Source organism: Penaeus chinensis, chromosome 32, assembly GCF_019202785.1.
Source record: "Penaeus chinensis breed Huanghai No. 1 chromosome 32, ASM1920278v2, whole genome shotgun sequence".
NCBI lineage: Eukaryota > Metazoa > Arthropoda > Malacostraca > Decapoda > Penaeidae > Penaeus > Penaeus chinensis.
Genome location: NC_061850.1, coordinates 7,337,214 through 7,345,602, shown reverse-complemented (window position 1 = coordinate 7,345,602; position 8,389 = coordinate 7,337,214). Strand labels below are relative to the sequence as shown.

Here is an 8,389-nt window from a genome sequence, read left to right as displayed (position 1 = left end):
AACGTTTTGGTGCATAAAATACGTACGATCAACTGCTCCGCTCCCTCAGCTGACTTGAGTACAATCTGTATTATTTATTGTCTTTTGTCGATTTTATGTAAAAGCCATTATATCTTTCTTATTTGTGAACGTGTTTGTACAGTTGTGATTTATGAGCTGCTTTCAAAATTGCTTTGGAAGGAGTTATTACAGTGAAAGTATTGTTTTTCTCTGTGCATTATTTTTATGTGGTTGACCATACACACACGCACACAACATCAAAATTATATAATAATACTTGTAATTAAAAAAATAATAATAATAACAACAATCACTTTGTACTCTCTCTAGTTTAGAAAAAAAAAACAAAGTTTATACGCGATATGCATATGATTTGGTATTATCTTAAATACCAGGTGTCTAAACAAAGCAAGGCTTCTAGAATGTCAGGAGTTAATTTTTTTTTTTTTTTTTTTTTTTTTTTTTTTTTTTTTTTTTTACCAAACCATGAACAGCGAAGTTTGTCCTCTCGAACTTTCAGGATGATCCTTTTGCGGCATTAATGTATGTTAACAGTTGTGAAATTATTATACTGTATATAAAAAAGTTTGTAATGATGCTGAATAGTTTAGGCGGAATTATAGGAGAGCAGAGCCTAAATAAGATAAAATTGATTATTTGGTATTTCGACCAAACAATCACACTTAGAAATATATCATGACTATTCAGATCAAAGTACTTAACCATTATTGCTGAGAAGGTACACCTAACACACACACACACACACACACACACACACACACACACACACACACACACACACACACACACACACACACACACACACACACACACACACACACACACACACACACACACACTGTTCCGGTATTTGTAAATTACGATAGTATACCCAACCCGTTTCCGTTATCTAAGTCTTTGCAGTTTTGCAGTGTAAGCGCTCCTCGCACTTGCTTAGTATCTAAAAAATAAAGAATTGCACCACTTCGAGTCTGTCCTATCCTCGCCTCCATATTCTGTAATATTATGGAATAGCCAACGATTAAACGTAACACACATACACGTTGTGTTTTTTTTATACACTATCAATCTACATCCATCTCTCTGTATAAATATGTGTGTGTGTGTGTGTGAAGTGACTATTGATAATAATGATAGATCAATCGAACATTATAATCCAAAGAAAAATACCACATATATTTAAGTGTCATTTTTTCTGTTGTTGTTGTTGTTAGAAGTGTCAAGGAAATCGTATACAGAGCCAATTCTCAGTACTACGTAGACGTAGTAGATGGCGCTGACTGCCGGTGTGTTGCTCAAAACCCAACAAGAAGGAGGAGTAGAACCTGTTGCTTTTCTGTCATTGGGGTTTGTGTCTTCATTTTCTCTCCTGCATTTTGATCTCTTCTATCTCGTGCCCTTCATTCCGTCCCTTTCCAGAGTTAATCCGATACATATGTTGTTACACGAGTCAAAAAGTGTAATATAGGGTACAAAGAAAGGTCAGTGTGTTGAAGAGGGAAGTGGATTGCATTCGAAACAATTTTGATTTTTTTTTTTTTTTTTTTTTGCATGAAATCTGCTGCTTTCGACAATTCTAGGCATTGTTCCTTGTGCAAATGAGTAATTGAGGCGATATGATCTCCATCTCAATCAACAATTTTGATTTGATAGTCCCTATAGCAGGGGAGAGCATGAAGTATATCAGGGAAATTATTGGGTAAAACAGGACCCCCGCGGTTGTTAAACAAAACGTCCTAACCCAACATCCAACCTAACCTAACACCGTAGTATATATGCGCCTAGATAGGGGGCTACACCCCCTGGACCCCGTGGTAATATATATGCCTAGCCAGAAGGGCATAACCCCCTGAACCTCCGTAGTAATATATATGTCTAACCAGGGGGCAACACCCCCTGGACCCCCGTGGTAGTATATGTGTCTAGAATTCACCCTTGCAATCTAAACAAGAATGGCGGATCTTCGCCTTGGGTGGGAAGCATTTGCACACATATTGCTATAGAACTTTGTTATGGTTTGTATTGTTCTATCATTTCATGTAGGTTTTATTACCCAACTCAGCCACTACCTTATACTACATATTGTCCCTAAAAACAATGTAATGTAATGATTTTTCTTTCAGTTATTCATTGTGTAATATGTGTGAATCTTTCATTATTTTTCATTGTAAATAATTTAAAGTATTGGGTGTTGTGTACAGTGACCGAGTCCCTAATACTCCAGCCACATTTGGGGATCCACAAAGATCGCCACTTATGAACTAAAATTCCTACATTCCTAACTAGAGTCTTTGGCCTCAGACTCCCTCATCAAATTGGACTTACTCTGTGACATTTATTGCAATTTAGTGTCTTGGCATTTCTTGCAATGGATTCTTTTAATATGACCCTTTATTTTTTTATTATTATTATTATTTTTTTTTTTTTTTTTTTTTTGATTGCACGGATATTTTCATGCTTCAGTTGGTGTAGTTTTTCTCTCTCTTTATGACAGTGTCATTGGATTTTCCCAGTCTTATGGTCATTATGTAAATATGTGCCAAAATAATGACTTTTGCATACTTCCTCATTATCAACATGATGAGGAAGTACTGTAGATGGAAAGGGGCTCATTTTCTGTCGTTCTCACCATTAGAGGCTGTGTGAAACTAGAATTATACCATTTATTTAATTATTTGTTTAATAACTTTAAGTTATAATTGTATAATAATAATAATAATAATAATAATAATAATAATAATAATAATAATAATAATAATAATAACAACAATAATGATAATGATAATGATGATAGTAATTTAGCTTTATTCCATTTGTTGAAACGGATATACTTAGTATGACATACTGTCTGTTTTATTTTGCTTTTAAATTACCCTCTTGTGTGCAAGGAATAGTTGGGGATACCATCCACTGGTGAAGAGGGATTTGAACGCAGGTCAAGATTGCTAGACGAGATCGCTACTGCTGCACCACACAGCACATATAATAAGATTTATTTTTTTATTAATTGTAATGTGGATGCATTGTAATTCATCTTGCATGGTTTTAGTTCCTGATTTTATTATTATAATGGGAAGAGTTAAAAAAGGGAAAACTAATTATTGTCAAAATGTAAAGGCTTTATTTTATTGAGCACAAATGATGCTTTGATAAAAGAGAATTGAATGTAATTTCTAAGGTCAATAATTGGAAACATTTACATTGAAGTAAATGATAGTATAAACTTAGTTTTGATGCATTTTACCTCTAATATTGTGTCACAACATTTACTGTAGAAGTTTGTTTTGCTGCCTACCATCATGAGTGTAATGTCGGTATGATTTTAATACTTATATGTGGTGGTGACAATTGAGGAAAAAATAGTCTGGTGAGTTTTGCTTCTGCAATTGACAAAATTTCAGCAAAGCAATAGTTAAGCAATAGTTTTATTTTTTCTTACAGCATCATCCTGAAAAAGTAAGAACAAATATATCTGTAAACATTGCTTATAACTGAGGTGTCAACAAAATAGAATAATGTTATCAACAATATTATTTTTGTCATTAATTGCAGTTTGTTAACATATCCATAGAAATAAATTTGGGCACCATGCCTCTAGTGTTATTGGTAAGTAGAAACATTTCTCATATATAATGTCTTTTGTCATTGTGAGCGAATTCTAATTGTTCCATCATTTTAATATAAAGAACTAAGCCTGAATTACACAAAGCAGAGGTTTAGCTTGTCAGTTGAAATGTAACAGGACATATGACTGGTTGTTTTTCATAATGTACAGTTAGCAGATGTCACAGTTGAGAAGTAACTTAACCCAACGCATGCCGATGGGCATGACGTGTACGTACGTGCCATGCCCACTGTGAGTTACTTGTTTGATTGTTTTTACACATAGATGGCTACACTTGTACTAAGTTACCAATGAGCCAATTACAAGTACTGCCTGTCTCGCCTGTTTACCCTTTTCTTTGATTTACGAAAATATTTTACATTGTCCTATTTTGCTGTTAGTAATGTTTTTAACATTATAGTTATTATAATGTTTATAATAAAAATAACATTATCGATATTCATAGCACTAGTAAAAAAAAACATCTTTCCCGCCAATTCAAATCACGTAATGTCACAAGGTCTACTAATTGACTCCTTTGTGGCTAAGCACTAGCAGAGCCATCTATGTGTAGAGACATTTCACAAAAAATATAAAAGATTAGCATTTTACCCATTTTTTATTTATTTTTTTCCCCGGTGGCACTGGATTAAATTTGGTTGAACTTAAATTCATTGATTGCTTACCTTATGGGTTATTATATGCACTAACCAAAAATGTGAGAAATCATTTTAATGTTTTAGAGGAACATATCTTCAGATTTTTCAATTTTCAGTTTTTTCATGATAACATAATTACAATTAGGAATTTGCATGCCGTAAGCCTAGTCTAGACCAAAATTCATTCTTGCTCAACACTATCAGAAACAGTTACTCAAGAAATCCAAAAATGTCTTGCAACTGTTGCAAAACAGTTATTTCACACCCATGTTTGTTTTGCAGCTTTGCAACAGCATGTATATCAGTCATGCCCTTAGTGATTTTATGGTATTGTTTTAGCCAACTAACCTTAGTTATTATTTTTTCTAGTTTTTCATGGTGTAATATGTATAAACTGCTGTTTCATTGCAAATTATTTTTGTGAAAGATTTGGCAATTGTTTATAAAGTGACTGCACTCCTCAGAGATTAAATCCCTGTTACTCCAGCCTCTGATGGGGAGCCACAGACATTGTCATATGACCCAGAACGTTCCTAACTCTGAGGCTTATCCCCTCGACCCCCACCTGATTGCTGTTTATTCTGCAGACCGATTACCATGCAGTCTTTGTCGTGGTCTATTAGTTTAATTTTTAATGTTATTAATTCCCTGTGTGGTTTATTCCATGTATAGGTGAGTAGTTTCAAAAGTTACCTAAAAAGATATTGTACGCATATGAGTAGGCTATACCTTAATACTTACATTATGTTTAAGTTTTAAATTAAACCTGTCTGTGTGATTAAGGGGTAGCATGTATGGGAAATTTTCATCAGTTTCAAAGCCAAGATTATATGCAGTGGGGAAAACACATTTCTAATGCTTCTAATTTCTAACGTGAGTGGTGACTATACTGTGCCTGGCCTGGTTTAGAGAGGGTTAACCCAACCATGCTGGGATGTCATCCCATGAAGTCATGGTAGGCCACCCCTCATGCCGGGATGAAACTTTGCTTCATGTACAGTTGAGTTCAAGCTAAACAGTTATATATATATATATATATATATATATATATATATATATATATATATATATATACACACTTTTTTTTTTTAAGGTGAAATTGCCCAACAAAATGAGGCTTAATTTGGTTAAGTGGTCATGCTTTTTAGATTAATTTTTAGTTTATACATATCCATCAGAAATATTAGCTTGAAAATAACCTAGATAAAAAAGGATAAATATGAACCCAAATGCTTGTGCTTGTGTTTCTTAGGGTGCATACAACTTGTGGCTTTCTCAGACCTAATTTGTCAAGGAAACTGTCTTGAAATATAAATGTAATATGTCAGAAAGTGACAAATACCTGGCTTACAATTCTGCAGTAGTGAGAATGACATGATGGAGAAGAATTCAACTGTTGTCAACAATGTTGTAGTTTGCATTTTAAGAGCATGATTAATGATAATAATAATAGTTATGATAATTATTTATATATAGTAATACTCGGAAAAATAGTCTTAATGTCTATTAATAATGATAATGAAGACAGCCTTAAAAAGAAAAACTTTATTATTAATTTTACGATTATTATTGACATAAATGCTATTCTGATAATGATACAAAATGGTATTGATTATGTTGATGACAATGATAGGGATCATAATGAGAATATTGATGATATTAAGAATAGTAGTTCTAATGAGAATAAAGATGATACTGTGTATAATATTAAAGATTATAAAATTCATGAAAGTTCTTGTTATTAATGTCAATAATTATGATCAGAATCACCAAATTTGGGATAACAATAATATGATAATAATAATGATGATCAAAGTTATTAGGATAAAGCTAGTGAAATTCCGGAAAATATTCATTACTAATGACTAATCCCTTGCTAGTCAGGGGGCAACAACCTGGTTATGATTGTTCTAATTGCTCTGCTTAGTCATTTACATGTGTCATTTGTGATGGCTCCCATAATGCTGCCCTGCCTACAAACTTGAATCTGAGGTAGCAGTTCTCAGATTCAAACTAGGCCTCACTCCACATGAGTCCAGACATAAAGCTTGATGAAGAGGTTTTTCTCTTTCTACCTATTCCAAAACTGTACTCTGCTCTGCCCTCCTCCCATCTTCTCAAGAAATCTCAGCATCTCTCCCAGTATCTCTTCCTTCTACCTCGATCCAAGCTATCTCTACTACTTCTCTCCCCCAATCAAATTCCTTTTCTAGTCTAAATCCAGATGCTCCAATTTCTACCACTTCCTTGGTGCCTACCCCTCCCCCCACCTCACTCTATCTGTCGCACCAGACAACCTAAATGTTCCACTCCATCTTCTCCTTCCACATCGTTTCCTATGCCCACCTCTTCCTCTACTCCTCAGACATCTATTCCCTCTTCTCCTCCACATAAAAGCTTTGTTTCTCAGAACTCCCCACCCAACTCCCTCCAGAAACATGATCCAAGAGAATGATCTGCTCCCTCATCCACCCTCTAATTCCTTTAGTCACTCTACATTCAAAGTATCTACCGATATCCATCCTCCTCCTCAAGTTCCCCCCTACCCCACTTCCTCCCACTCAACCAAAATACACCCCATCCTCTCCTCCTCCATGTGCATCACCAATCCCTCTTTCTTCCCCATTATCCTTACCACCCCAACTTAGATGCTCATCTGACTCCCTTAAGTCAAAACAATGTCTTTCTGTGGATCCCTCCCTTCCTGACACTTCTTGAGACTTCACCACCATCCTCTTCCCTTATTTCATTCTCAGGATTCTTCTACTTCTACAAATATCATATCTTTCTGTATTACCATTTGATTGGTTCATGATAACTCTTTTGCAGTTTTCCCATACAGTGTTACTCTCCCTTCCTCAGACACATACTCTCCATTTGATACGAGTGCCCTATACCTTTAACCACATCCTTTTACAGATCCCCCTGTATTCTGTTTGCTCCCCCTCTATACCTTTTTCACTAATATTCTATCCTACAGCATTCTACAACCTTTGACATCTAACACATCTTATCCTGATCATTAACTCATTTCCATCCTTTTTGCCACAATTACTTTACCATAGTACTATATGACCTTTGATGTCATTTATTCTAATCATTAGCCATTAACCATAACTAATTAATAGAAAAGGATTAAAGATAACAATTATTATAATAGTAATGATGCAAATTATTATAATAGTAATGATGTAAATTATTATAATAGTAATGATGTAAATTGTTATAATAGTAATGATGTAAATTATTATAATATTCAGAAACTTTCATGATGAAAGTATTAATCATTATTTTAAAAATGGTAATTACATTGTTTTAATAATATTAAAAGTAATTATAGTAATATTGAGGAGGAGGATGATAATGTTTATAATGTTAATAATAAGTACTGTCACTGATGATAATTAAGGTGGTTATAGTAATGATTATGAAAGTAATGGTATGAGCAAAAAGGGTAAAACTAATAATAACAAAAAGATAATTGTTGCAATAATAGTACTCTTTTAGCATGTCATTTTGATCTCAATATTGACATCATTGATCAAGGGGATAGCCTCATGAACAATATCACTATCGTATGTATGATTCTTACTTGGCACCAAGAAAATAACAAAACTAGTAATGACACCATGAGGCACTCTTTGACCTGTGGTTGTCCACAGTTATCAGAAGAACAGGCAATGACCCACTTTTGTAGGAATAATTAAGGGATCAAAAGCTGTTTCTTAGTACTCGGTAGCTGGATATAATTCCATAAGAAACTGAACTCCAGAGGAGAACATGTTAAGGGGTGGTGAACCTCAATAACTTTCTCTCTCTATTACTATCTTATCATCCTGTTATCTTCAAGGGCTCTTTTGAATCATGTCTGTTTGTATTTCTTATCTTGTTTTCCGTTTAAAACTCTTCTGAGTGCCCTTGTTGTTGTTGTTGATGATGATGATGATGATGATGATGATGATGATGATGATGATGATGATGATGATGATGATGGTGATGGTGATGGTGATGGTGATGGTGATGGTGATGGTGATGGTGATGGTGATGGTGATGGTGATGGTGATGGTGATGATGGTGATGATGGTGACTGGTGACTGGTGACTGG

At 34.4% G+C, this 8,389-nt stretch overlaps 1 protein-coding gene across 13 annotated transcripts in view; it reads left to right on the top strand.

Annotated features, from left to right (window-relative positions):
• LOC125042713 overlaps positions 1–8,389 on the top strand; it is a 31,674-nt gene continuing 23,285 nt past the window's right edge. For 2 of the 13 annotated variants that reach the window (XR_007116377.1, XR_007116376.1), the window contains exon 1: positions 1,115–1,368. The gene's annotated coding sequence lies outside the window, so the exon portion shown is untranslated. The other 11 variants (XM_047638538.1, XM_047638532.1, XM_047638540.1 and 8 more) reach the window with 9 other exon arrangements.